At 48.7% G+C, this 14114-nt stretch overlaps 1 long non-coding RNA gene across 1 annotated transcript; it reads left to right on the top strand.

Annotated features, from left to right (window-relative positions):
* The first annotated feature begins 6 nt into the window (after positions 1-6).
* LOC120856903 lies at positions 7-4223 on the top strand. Its single transcript, XR_005719513.1, has 3 exons — positions 7-181; positions 1845-1946; positions 2941-4223. It is a non-coding gene; the product is annotated as an uncharacterized LOC120856903 (long non-coding RNA).
* Positions 4224-14114: the final 9891 nt, after the last annotated feature.

Here is a 14114-nt window from a genome sequence, read left to right on the forward strand (position 1 = left end):
GTGGCTGGACCAGCGCCATGAGGCGCCATCTGGGGCAGGTGTGCAGACGGCGCTTTATTCCCGCAAAGATGTTTATCACATGACCCTTCCCTACCAGCAGCTTGTGCGAGATCCGCATCTCAGAGAAGGGAGGCCCCCGCAGAGCAAGAGAGAAGGAGGGAGAGCACGTTCAGCTTTTGAGGTGAATTAACGTGTGAATCTTCCCAGATGAGACTGCACCGTGGACCAAGGGCTCTCTCACTGAGAAGACTTAAGTTTCTGTGCACCGGATGTTGTAAACACACTTACGTGTTAACAGCAGACTTGGGAAGAAGGCAGGATGAATGAGAAAGAGTTTTCCCACCCCCAGGTGATAAGCATTTCAGAGGTTAGGGGAGGGGGCGAGCTGCAAATAGCGGTGAACGTGACCATGAAGATGGGACCCTCCCACCCGAGGCCGTGGAGACACAGCCCATCGTCCGGAGGAGCTGAGAGGCCACCACGGCGGGCCAGCAGAGGGGTGGAAGGAGGCTAAATCCAGCTTTAAATCCACCCCTTCTAGCCGACAGGAGAGGCCAACAAGAGGAGGACGGGAGGTGGGGGGCTCCTTGGGACAGCGCTGTCCTGGAAGGGCATGGGGGTGAGGGTCATCTCATTCTGGCCCTGGGCTGCTTCCAGGACGCTCCTGGGGAGACTAGACATGGCTGTTCTGTGCCTGGGAGACCCAGACTCCCCTGGGGTGAGACGTTGTATGATGGGGTGTAGCAGCTGAGTAGGGGCTTTTGTCTGGAAACACCAGCACGCCCAGAGACCTTGTGTGGACCCCAACACCATAGATGCTGGCCCTGGGTCAACCATAGAGAGCCCGTTCGGGGGTCAGCTGTAGAGGGCTGGTCTGGGGGCAACCATAGAGAGCTGGCCCAGGGTCAGCCTCGATTCTGCCCACAGGGGCTGCCTGGAGGGGTGGAGAGTCCCCAGCAGAGAGGAGGCAGAGGGGTTGCATCATCCGAGGGTGATGGAGGCTTGCTTTGCCATGACAGCTGATGAGAGGCCCAGGGATGGGATTGGAGCACGTCCCCAGGGAGCTCATCCAACGAGAAGAGTCAGCTATAAGCCTCAGGAGCACTGAGCTTAGGTCAGGAGGACAGGACCAGCCAAGGGAGGCTTTCCCAGGCCCCTCCGTCTCCTCTCCTCCTGACCGGGGGCAGCAGGAGTCCAGGCTGGCCAGGGGAGGGAGGAAGCCCTTCTCCACTTGTATCTTTTGCCTCATCTTTATATACCCACCTGTCCCGAGGATCTGTAGTCATCCTTTGGGACTTAGCTTGGTTGTCACTGCTTCTCGAATCCTTTTGTCATCTCTCAAGAGTCAGGTGTCTTGTTTAAGAGCCCCGGCCTCGCCAGGACCCGGCACCGTACCCGGCACCGTACCAGTATTTGATGTCCCATCACGGCCTGTGGACTCGTGAGTGCCCAGCACTAGATCACAGTCTCCAGGGCCGGGCCCTGTGTCTGTGGCTGGAATGTGGGAGGCAGAGTGAATGAAGGGGAAACAATTCACTAGATGATGGCTCATTGACACTGATAATACTTAATTTGCATCCAATCAAAACCACACCTTAAAAATATTTAGCAGAATAAGAAAAAGTCTGATTATATGTAAAAATGTGAAAAGTGTGGTGACTTCTATACCAGTAAACACATACACTTACCTGAAGGGCTAAAAGCTAAAATGGAAAAGACTGGTGACTCTGAATGTTGTCAGGATCAGAGAGCAACCAGAATATACTGAGGGAATGTATGTGTTACAGTAACTCTGAAAAAGCTCTGGTATGTTCTTATCCTGTGACCCCCAAATTCTCTTCTAGGTGTTGATCCAAGGGAGATAACAATGTGTGCTCCCCAAAAGACTTCTACAAACATTCCCCCATCATTTTGCAAATAATGCCCCCAGACTGGGAACAGCCCAGGTGTATGTCAGTAAGAGACTGGGTTCTCGTGTGAATACACCAATGAATGGGTGGCTCCCCAGGCAGAAAAAGGAAGAAACTGTTGATACATATGACAATGTGGGTGAAAAGATAAAATTTATGCTGCGCTTCTGAAAGAAGCCTTATTCATAGAGTACATACCTATGGTTCCATTTGTATAAAATCCTAGAATAGCTGAAACTTTTCTATGGAAGGGAAAGTTGAATGAGGTGGCCTTTGAGAAATGCAGAAGATTAGGAAGGGTGACAGTGATGTTCTGTATTTTGAAAGGAGGTTGGGTTGCACACTTGTCAAGACTTGGCAAACACACACATTAAGATTTGTGCGTGCATGTGCACCAAGCTGCTTCAGTCGTGTCTGACGCTGTGACCCCAAGGACCACAGCCCGCCAGTCTCGTCCGTCCATGGGATTCTCCAGGCAAGAAAGCTGAAGTGGGATGCCATGCCCTCCTCTAGGGGATCTTCCTGACCCAGGGGTCACCTGTATCTCTCCCATCTCCTGCAGGTTCCTTACCACTTAGCACCACCTGGGAAGCCCACATTATTTATAGATTAAAAAAAAAAACTATTATTGAGTTCTAATTAATGATAAGCTTGCTGAGGCATTTAAGGGGAAATGTATTCTTATTTTCAATTTAATTTGAGTTGCATAATATATGGAGATTCTCTGGTAGCTTAGTTTTTAGGACTTGGAGCTCTTACTGCCAAAGGCCCAGGTGTGATTCTTGGTTGAGGAGCCAAGATTTTGCAAGCTGTGCAGTGTGGCTGAAACAAAAACCCCACTATATTAGTGGGTGGATTATGGAAGGATGGATGGAGAAGTGGATGGACGATGAAGAAGCAATGGGTTGCTGTAAGATATGAGTGGTGAGATCCAGGTTGTGACTACCTGGGCACCTACTGTGTATTGGCTTTCTGTAACACATCACTACAAACCAATAGCTGGAAACAAGTGAAACCTATTATCTTCCAGTTCTGCAGGTCAGAAATCTGAAATCAAAGTGTGGACAATGCTTTTCTCCCTCTGAAGGCTGGAGGGGACGTTCTGCTTCCAGCCTCTCCCAACTTCTAGTGGCTCCCAGCATTCTGGCCACATCGCTCCACTTGCTGCCTCTGGGGTCTGTTTCTGTGAAAATGCCATTGGCATTTAGGGTCTGGTTAACCAGTGCATCTGCCTCACCTCTTGCAAAATGCTTTCTTCCCTCCCCATGTCAGCAGCACGAGGGAGCTTTTCTTCAGGATTCACCAAGAGAAGCTGGATGAGCTCCTGGAGGTATAACTCACAAAAGTTATTCCTGGATCCCCGTGGAATTTTTAACTCTCAGACTTGTCCACGCTCTTGCTATTGTTGTTCAGTTGCTAAGTCCTGTCTGACTCTTTGCGACCCCTGTGGACTGCAGCATGCCAGGCTTCCCTGCCCTTCACCATCTCTCAGAATTCGCTCAACTTCATGTCCATTAATTGGTGATGCCATCCAAGCATCTCATTCTCTGTTGTCCCCTTATCCTTTTGCCTTCAATCTTTCCCAGCACCAGGGAAACTATTGGAGCTTCAGCTTCAGCATCAGTCCTTCCAATGAATATTCAGGGTTGATTTCCTTTAGGATGGACTGGTTGGATCTCCTTGTGGTCCAAGGGACTCTCAAGAGTCTTCTCCAGCACCACAGTTCATCAACTGAGTCTCCAGCAACTGGCTCTCTAGAGTTCAGGCTTTCCTGCCCACGCACTGGTTTCTGTGAGATTCCTGCTGCTTCGTCCGACTCTGGGAAGCTGTGAGTCTCAGGGTCTGCCTGGCAGTGTCTCCAGTTTTGGGAGCAGTGGTCTCCCCTGTGACCTCACTTCTCTGATGGATCCACGAAGAGCTGTTAACGTTCCAGTTTGTGCAGGTTTCACTTCCGGTTAGGACAGAGATACGACTTCCAGGTTCCTGCATGCCGCAGTGGAAACCGGAACTCCAACAATGCTTTCTGACTCAAGCATTTTTTTTCTTATGATAAGTATATGTCATTTATGTAACAAAATTGCTATTTTAAATATTAAACTTAAAAGAGGGTTCACACTTTTGACTCAGCACTTACCCTTTGGGGGAAAGGGAGACAAGATTTATAAACAAATATGTCCATAGTGACAGTCTAGCATCATCTGGAAATAGCATAATTGTCTAATAGCAGGAGAACACTTGCATAAATTATGCTCTCGTGGAATGATGGCATGCAAATGTGAAAAGTAGTTTAAAAAGAGTTTTAAAGCAACATGAAAAGGCATGACCTGAGCTTGTAAATGCAACCAGTGTTCTAAAAGTTTTATAGATTCCAAGTTTTCCATAATATAAATACTTGTTAATTTATATTTAGAAAAAAATGTTATAAAATGTCTCTCCTTGGAAGGCCCTCCTAGGCTTTCTGTCCTCCCCCCGGCTCCCCAAGGGGCTGCCTTACTGTGGCCAGGCCTCCCTGCCTTGAGGTCTCAGCTGGCCTGGCCCCCGGGAGGGGCCCTGTCATCCACTCTCTGCTGAGCCTCATGGAGCTGGCGGTAGACTTTTCGATCCCATCCGTTTCCTTGGAGGAAATTGGTTTCTGTGGTTGCTGAGTCTAACCGCCAGCTTCCACTGTTGAGTCCAGAAAATTTCCTTGTTTCCCGTCATCGTGCTATCAGCTCAGCTTCCGTCTGGTCCATAGCTTTAACATTCTTCCACCAAGAAACTGAAGACAGCCATGAATTGGTTTTTAGAAAGACTGAAAAGTCATGAGGCTCTCTGGGCCAAGACAAACTGACAGATGGAGGTCTCGGCCTTGAGCGGTTTGGACGGCACGGCCGGGCAGGAGTGTTCGGGGCGGGGGGTGCCAGCAGACCGTCGTGTGGTGGTCCCCAGGGCACGGGAGCAGGTCGTGTTGGTGGGCTTGGGGTTGGCACGGTCGCCTCCCACATGTGGGTGCAAGGTCGTCCCCAGCAGCACTCCTGCCTTGAAGACACGGTTCCCAGCTGGAAGGGAGTCAACCCCTGAAATTCTGTGCTCCCGGTTGCCAGCTCTCTGCCCATGTGCAGCAGTGACTGAACAAGCCTGTTCCCGGGGGAATCACGGAGTCACGAGCTGTCCATGTGAAAACTGTCAAACATGAAAAGGGGTGCAGTGGCCTCTGGCTTGTGTCTCCAGCCTTTGAATTAGCGACTCACCCGCCAAGAACGTGTTCTGAACGGCTGTTCTGCGTGGCAAGGACGAGGGCTGCACACACTGGGGCCTAGCTGACTGCCAGAGCGAGGAAAGCGTCTGGGGATCTGGGGAGGAAACTTTTCCAGGCCCGACTGAGGGCCCACGTGCCTCCTCGAACTATAAAGATCACATGGTCCCGGTGAGAGGAGGCAGGCTCACGTGGCGCCCTCGCCTAGAATTAGCACCGGCACCCCCCACCAGCTTAAAACCCAAACAGTCAGAAAACGAAGGTCATGGCACCCGGTCCCATCACTTCATGCAAATAAATGGAGAAACAGTGGAAACAGTGGCAGACTTTATTTTCTTGGGCTCCAAAATCACTGCAGATGGCGACTGCAGCCATGAAGTGAAAAGACACTTGCTCCTTGGAAGAAAAGTCATGACCAACCTAGACAGCATAAGCAGAGACATTACTTTGCCAACAAAGGTCCGTCTAGTCAAAGCTTTGGTTTTCCCAGCAGTCATGTATGGATGTGAGAGTTGGACTATAAAGAAAGCTGAGCACCAAAGAATCGATGCTTTTGAACTGTGGTGTTGGAAAGACTCTTGAGAGTCTGTTGGACTGCAAGGAGAACAAACTAGTCCATTGTAAAGGAAATCAGTCCTGAATATTCATTGGAAGACTAGTGCTGATGGTGAAGCTCCAATACTCTGGCCATCTGATCTGAAGAACCGACTCAGGGTCTTTGAAAAGACCCTGATGCTGGCAAAGATTGAGGCGGGAGGAGAAGGGGATGACAGGATGAGATGGTTGGATGGTATCACCGACTCAATGGACATGAATTTGAGCAAGCCTCAGGAGCTGGTGATGGACAGGGAAGCCTGGCATGCTGCAGGGCATGGGGTCGCAAAGAGTCGGACACGACTGAGCGACTGAATGTCAACCCTGAAGATGGAGCCCAGGAGTAAGACAGACATTCATGGCTTATTTGGGAGGGATCCCAGGGAGCAGTGGGGGAGGGAGGGAAGCTGAGGAGGGGTGGTTGGCAGGCAGGGTCCTGTGTGGACTGTGGTCTTCAGCCCCCAGGTCCTCTGAGGAGCTGCCTGCTGTTCCCTGGAGAGAGTTGGAGGCTGGGGTGTCCCTACACTGACTCCCATCTTTCACCACCCCGGCTGTAAGCCCTGGTGCTCCTGCACAGTCCTACCTAGTACCAAGCAAGTGCCCATGGACAGAAAGTCTCCAGGCAGAGACACAGAGAGACCGGACACAGTGGACCTGGGGGGAACTGTCCCCTGTGGAGCTGGTGGAGTGTGTGGGGGGCATACTTGATGCTCCTCTCCCGAGATACGGCAGGCACCTGGATTCTAGATGATTCTTTGACTCAAGCTGAGTCCATCACCTCAGTAGTGGGGTGCCAGCCGTGTGTCGGGCAGTGTCCTGGGACTTGGGAATGGCAGGGGGCAAAAGAGACCCCACGCTCTTGGAGCTCCCATGAACATAGCCATGCAGCATGGGGGTGTAGTGGGGGAAGCAGAAAAGACAAAGTTAGGGAGGGGAGAGGCCAGGAGTGCTAACGAGGGGAGGGTTAAGGGTTAGATGAGGGGACAGGGGCATGGCAAGGTGTCCCCTAAGCCCACACTTGACAGTGTGGTTTCATGACAGGCAGACATAGGGGCCATATGGGCTGTGGCCACTGGACATGAGGACCTCCATTGGAGCAGTGCATCCTGGGAAGCTCTGTGTCCCGGTCCCATCGCAGGACGGTGGGTCGTCAGCAGCTTCCTGCTCACCTGAAGCCAGCAGCTGGGGCCTCTCAGCCCAGATGGCTGGCCCTGGACTTGGCCCATGGAGGAAACCGCAGCAGCTTCCCCGTTTCCGTGGGTCCTGTGCCTGCCTCGCAGACTCGTCCTCGTTTGCCGTTTTCTGGAAGTCTCATCATCTCTGGGAGCTGGAGGGAAGCAGCAGATCAGTGCATGGGTAAGCAGGCAGCATTAGTGGGCTCAGTAGAGCAGTCTCCCATTGGATGGGAGTTCGCGAGTCTGTGCCTGTGGACCAGGTTCCTAGGGTCTCTATGACCCAGTATCACAGACTTGTGGCTGAAAACCACAGAGATGGAGCCTCACATAGATCTGGAGGCCATAAGTCTGGTACCAAGTCATCTGCTGGGCCGAGCTCTCTTTGCAGCTCCCTGGGGAGATCACGTTCCCAGCCTCCCTCTTGCTTCTGGTGTTTCTGGAAATCCCTGGCATTCCTTGGCAGGTAGATGCGTTCACCCAGTCTCTGCCTCGTCTTCACATCGGCTTCTCTGTTCTGTGTCTTCTCCCCTTCTCTTCCCGCAGGAGAACACCTGTCACTGAATTTAGGGCCTAAATGATCCCATGGAGGATCTCATCTTGAAGTCCTTGACTTAATTGCATCTGCAAAGACCCTTTTGTCGAATAAGATCACACTTACAGGCAATGGGCAGGCATATCTTTTGGGGGCCACCATTCAATGCATTGTGGGGCTGCCCAGGTGGACCTAGTGGTAAAGAGCCCTCCTGGCAAGAGACTTGGGCTCGACCCCTCCAGGAAGATCCCCCGGAGGGGGAAATGGCCACCCACTCCAGTATTCCTGGGGAGAAACCATAGACAGGACAGAGGAGCCTGGCAGGCTACAGTCCATGGGGTCACAGAGAGTCGGACATGAGTGAGCGTTTGAGCTTACACATATTCAATTCACTGTGGCTTGCTTTGGAGACTGAGAAACTAAAAGCTATTTTCTACTTTTAACCAATTAATAGAAAAGTGGTCTCAGGGCAGCCCCATTTGCAAACAGAGGCGTGGAGAGGCTGCCCCGCTGGCGAGGACAGCCTGGGGCTGTGTTTCTGCTCTGCTGACTCTCCTCCAGCCATTCGACACATTTCCCCATCTCCACACTCAAAGCCAGAGTTTTAAGCGTTTCTTCTCCCAGTTGTCAAGTGGATGGTAATATTGTGAAGTGAAGAAGCAGGATTTCAAGCCCCAGCCACAGTGTGTGTGAACCTGTAAACTTGGTCAAACGCATCGCTAAACCTCTTTGCACCTCGTTTTTCCCATCTGTGGGATGGAGACGTTTTCTGCCTTACCCTCTTCATGTACTGTCAAAGATGCAATAAAGCCACGTGGTAAAGTGTTTTAGAAATGATAAGGTAATACAAAGAGTTATCTAATTAGAGACTAACTTAGGCTTTACAACTGTAAAGTCCTTTTCTGGGGCCATGCCTTGAGGCGTGCGAGGTCTTAGTTCCCTGACCAGGGATCGAAACTGTTCCCTGCGTTCGAAGTACATGTGAAATACTGGCCCACCAGGGAAGTCTCTGGGAAATCTTTATATCACCTAATTCCTTGATGATTAAATAGATAATCTGTGTGATAATAGCTGACACATTCCTGGTGCTCAAGCAATATCAGTTATAATAACAGTGCTTTAGAAACCATGTCACCTCTCCAGGATAATGTTTGGTGTGTAAAATTTCAGCTATTACACAGTCATATGGAAAAAAGCAGAAAATACAGATTAAGCAAAATTAAGAAAAAATTACATCAACCCGAGGAAGTGTAATTAACATTTTATAGATCTTTTCAGATTTTTCCATGTATCAGTTCAGTTCAGTTCAGTCGCTCAGTCGTGTCCGACTCTTTGCGACCCCATAGACTGCAGCACGCCAGGCCTCCCTGTCCATGTATATGAATATATAATCATTTTCTAAAACTGGATATATTTTCATAGCATTATTTTTAATGCTTATCCAGAATTCGAATTAACTCTATATTATTGAACATTTAGATCTGATTTTTTTCTTTTTCTTTTTGCTATAATAGTATTGATAAGAACATGATTGTAGCTAAATCTTTGTAACTGAAGGTTAATCAGGTGAAAGAACAGACTAGAAGTGGAAATACGGGGTCAAATCGCTGGCACGCATATAAGATTGCGGTAGAGCCTATAGAACATACCATGTCTACCACGCTGCTGCTGCTTCTTTGCTTGCACTGCGCCTCGTGCCGGATCCTTAGCTCCTGCACCAGGGGTCAGATCTGAGGCCCTGCAATGAAAGCACGGAGTCTTTGTCCCTGGACCCAGGGAAGTCCCACGTTCACCATTCTTTTTTTAAACTTATTTTTAATTGGAATATAATTGCTTTACAGCGTTGTACTGGTTTCTGCCATATGTCAGCGTGAATCAGCAAGAGGCATACACATGCTCCCTCCCTCCACCTCCGCCCCCATCCCACCCCCCTGGGTTGTCCCGGAGCGTCTGATTTGCTCTCCCCGTGCTCGGCCGCCTGTGTTCGCCATTCTTAAGCGGCTCATCTACATATGCATGGGAATTTGCTTCCTTTTTACGGCTGAATGGTGTTCTATCATATGGATGGACCATTTTGCTTATTCATTAGTCAATGGACCCTTTGGGCTACTCTCACCTCTTGTGCTACTGTGATAAAGCTGCTATGAACACGAGTGTGCAAATCTGTCTTTGAACTTCTGGTTTTAATTCTTTGGGGTATATACTCAGACGCAGAGTTGCTGGATCATCTCAAAGTTCTATTTTTAACCTTTTTGAGGAACTGCCATGCCATTTTCCATAGTGGTTGCACCATTTTACATTCCTACCAACAGCGGACAAAGATTCTATATTCTCCTCATTTTTCTGATCTTTTCATAGTAGCCATCCTGAGGGGTATGAGGGATCATGGGTATATTTTCAAGGGTTTAAAATTAATTGCCAGACTATTCAGAACAGGACTGGTTCAGAATCGGGAAAAGAGTACGTCAAACCTGTATATTGCCATCCTGGTTGTTTAACTTATATGCAGAGTACATCGTGTGAACTGCTGGGCTGGATGAAGCACAAGCTGGAATCAAGATTGCCAGGAGAAACATCAGTAACCTCAGATATGCAGATGACAGCACCCTTATGGCAGAAAGTGAAGATGAACTAAAGAGCCTCTTGATGAAACTGAAAGAGGAGAGTAAAAAAGCTGGCTTACAATTCAACATTCAATAAATGAAGATCACGGCATTAGGTCCCATTAGTTCATGGCAAATAGATGGGGAAACGATGGAAACAGTGACAGAGTTTATTTTCTTGGGCTCCAAAATCACTGCAGATGGTGATTGCAGCCATGAAATTCAGACGGTTGCTCCTTGGAAGAAAAGCGTTGACAAAACCTAGACAGTGTTTTAAAAAGCAGAGACACTACTTTTCCCGCAAAGGTCTGAATAGTCAAAGCTATGGCTTTCTAGTAGTCATGTATGGATTTGAGAGTTGGACCATAAAGAAGGCTGAGTGCTGAAATTGATGCTTTTGAACTGTGGTGTTGAAGAAGACTCTTGAGAGTCCCTTGGACAACAGTGAGCTCAAACCAGTCAATGTTAAAGGAAATCAACCCTGAATATTCATTTGAAGAACTGATGCTGAAGCTGAAGCTCCAATCCTTTGGCCACCTGATGTGAAGAGCCGACTCACTGGAAAAGACCCTGAGGCTGGGAAAGATTGAAGGCAGGAGGAGAAGGGGACGACAGAGGATGAGATGGTTGGATGGCATCACTGACTCGATGGACAGGAGTTTGAGCAAGCTCCAAGAATTGGTGATGGACAGGGAAGCCTGGCGTGCTGCAGTCCATGGAGTCACAAAGTCAGACACAACCGAGCAACTGAACAACACTCAGCAGAAAAGTAATACTTTGCACCCTTACCACTGATGAATACAGCAGCCATTTCCACCATCCTTATGAATGCAGAGCATCCTTGCTAATTTTTTGACAGTCATGTGCAAAAGGCAGCATGGGTGACAAGATGGGCCCAGAGGACAGTGCCCACCTACCCAAGAGAATGGCCTGCCTGGCTGAGACCACACCCCAGCTGGTTGGTGCTTTCTGGGGTGAGAATCCTGTTTCAGCTCCATGGATTCTGTCTTCGCAGGCTTCTTTCTGATGTACATGCTGAAATCTTTACAAGAGGCCAGAGAAACTCCTCGAAGGACTAGGAACTAAACTGACCAGTCCCTAAAGAAGCAAACCTATGTCCCGCACAAAATCTGGTGTGTGTTAGTCGACTTTTGAGGGGGACAACAGGACTAATCAGTTGATTGCTTTTCCTTTGCTTCATTTTACAGTTTGAGTTGTGATTGTGGGGCTCTGATTTCCCAAACCTCCAAAGCCTTCACAACTTGAAACTGACTAGGAAACTACATTATGTAACAGGAGAGGGAACGCTTGCTGTCCCTGGGACCCTCCCTTTCCCCCACACCTATTAAAAAAGCGAAGGCCACCTCTGCTGGGACCAGCTCTTCCTTGGTGATCAGCAGATCGTGTCAGTGCTCTCAGCTCCAGACGGAGATCCTGCTGCCGTTCTGATCTCCTTGCTGAGCCCTGGGAACAGGCAGCTGTTTCATGCGGTGTGGGAATGAGTGGCTGATTAACATGAAAAGAGCTTAATTGGATGAGGAACATGCAAAAGGTTCTGCAGACCAGAGGTTTACTGATGGCTTCTGGCTTTGATTATGGCTGGGCCAGTTGATTCCAAGCTTGTGGTCATTGGGTGGATTCTGCTGGATTTCTCCCCAAAGCCAGAGGGCCCTCTGGCACCTGTGCAGAGCAGAAGCTGTTCAAACTCTTTATGTAACAGTATCATCCAGGGATAGCTATGGCAAACCGAGACAGCCTATTCAGAAGCAGAGACGTCATTTTGCCGACAAAGATCCCTATAGTCAAAGCTGTGTTTCTTCCTGTAGTCATGTACGGGTGTGAGAATTGGACTGTAAAGGAGGCTGAGCCCTCAGAATTGATGCTTTCGAATTGTGCTGCTGGAGAAGACTCTTGAGAGTCCCTTGGACAACAAGGAGATCAAACCAGTCCACCCTAAAGGAAATCAGTCCTGAATATTCATTAGAAGGACTGATGCTAAAGCTGAAGTTCCAATACTTTGGCCACCTGATTCGGACTCATTGGGAAAGAGAGAACGATGCTGGGAATGATTGAAAGCAGAAGGAGAAGGGGGCGGCAGAGGATGCGATGGCTAGATGGGAACCTGAATTTGAGCAAATTCTGGGAGTTGGTGATGGACAGGGAAGCCTGGTGTGCTGCAGTCCACGGGGTTGCAAAGAGTCGAACATGACTGAGCAAACTGAACAACAACAACATCATCCAGGGAATTCTGCTCAATATTACATGGCAGCCTGGATGGGAGGGGCGCTAGGGGGAGAATGGATACATGTTTACCTATGCTGTCCACCTGAAACTATAACAACATTGTTAATCAGCTACACTCCAATATAGAATAAAAAGTTTAAAAAACAACAACAAAACAAAAGCGACAAAACCAGTATCATCGATCCTTGTTACTTGCAGATTCCATCTTTGCAATTTGGCCTGTTTGCTGAAATGTATTTGTGGCCCTCAGACCGATGCCCATGTGTTTCCAGACATTGTGGACACGTGCAGAGCAGCCTATACTTTGAGATGCTCTTTGCATCTCTTTCTCAGCTGAGCCCAAAGCAGGAAACACTCTGCCTTCTTGGTTCAGCTCTGACCCTGTAAATAAGTGTCCTTTTTGTGACCCACTCAGTACTACATTTTTCATATTTTTGTGCCTTTTTGTTGATGATTTTGCTCTTTAAAACAGCCCCCAGTCTAACCCAGAAGAACTTCCTGCTTATTTAACTTATATCAGAGTACATCATGAGAAACTCTGGGCTTGAAGAAGCACAAGCTGGAATCAAGATTGCTGGGAGAAATATCAATAACCTCAGCTATGCGGATGACACCACCCTTATGGCAGAAAGTGAAGAGGAACTAAAAAGCCTCTTGATAAAAGTGAAAGGGGAGAGTGAAAAAGTTGGTTTAAAGCTCAACATTCAGAAAACGAAGATCATGGCATCTGGTCCCATCACTTCATGGGAAATAGATGGGGAAACAGTGTCAGACTTTATTTTGGGGGGCTCCAAAATCACTGCAGGTGGTGACTGCAGCCATGAAATTAAAAGACACTTACTCCTTGGAAGGAAACTTATGACCAACCTAGATAGCATGTTCAAAAGCAGAGACATTACTTTGCCAACAAAGGTCCATCTAGTGAAGGCTATGGTTTTTCCAGTGGTCATGTATGGATGTGAGAGTTGGACTGTGAAGAAAGCTGAGCGCCAAAGAATTGATGCTTTTGAACTGTGGTGTTGGAGAAGACTCTTGAGAGTCCCTTGGACTGCAAGGAGATCCAACCAGTCCATTCTGAAGGAGATCAGTCCTGAGTGTTCTTTGGAAGGACTTATGCTAAAGCTGAAAGTCCAGTACTTTGGCCACCTCATGCAAAGAGTTGACTCATTGGAAAAGACTCTGATGCTAGGAGGGAGGAGGAGAAGAGGACGACAGAGGATGAGATGGTTGGATGGCATCACTGACTCACTGGGCATCAGTTTGGGTGAACTCCGGGAGTTGGTGATGGACAGGGAGGCCTGGCGTGCTGCACTTCATAGGGTAGCAAAGAGTTGGACACGACTGAGCAACTGAACTGAACTGTACTGAAGGACACAAACATTACGTGTGCCTTCTGGGGAAAGGAAGTGTTGGAGAAGCTTGGTTCAGCCCTGAGTTATAGTGTGGTTGGCTGTGACTGTTCAACACTAGTGAACCAACTGCATGTATTAAGTAAGGTGACTTTACACAGAGACACACACAAAACAAGGTCATGAACTGGTCAATGAAAATGTTGGGACCAGGCTCGTGACGACAGGACACACTCCCTGCGGACGAGAATGGACTCTGTTTTGCTTGTATTATCAAAAATCTTCCTGTTTGGTTGAAGACTAAGAGCAAGGTTTGAGCTGTTGTTCAACCACATACAACTTCTGGCCCTTCTAGGACTAGATCCCAACTCTGCTCCAGGGCCACTTCAGGTCCATGGAGCCTCCAGAGCACCCAGCCTGTGTTAGGTCCCAACCCCTTAACTAGTCAGATCTCAAGATTTTGCTGCTGCTG

The sequence above is a fragment of the Oryx dammah genome, unplaced genomic scaffold, assembly GCF_014754425.2.
Source record: "Oryx dammah isolate SB20612 unplaced genomic scaffold, SCBI_Odam_1.1 HiC_scaffold_28, whole genome shotgun sequence".
In the NCBI taxonomy this organism is placed as follows: Eukaryota; Metazoa; Chordata; class Mammalia; order Artiodactyla; family Bovidae; genus Oryx; species Oryx dammah.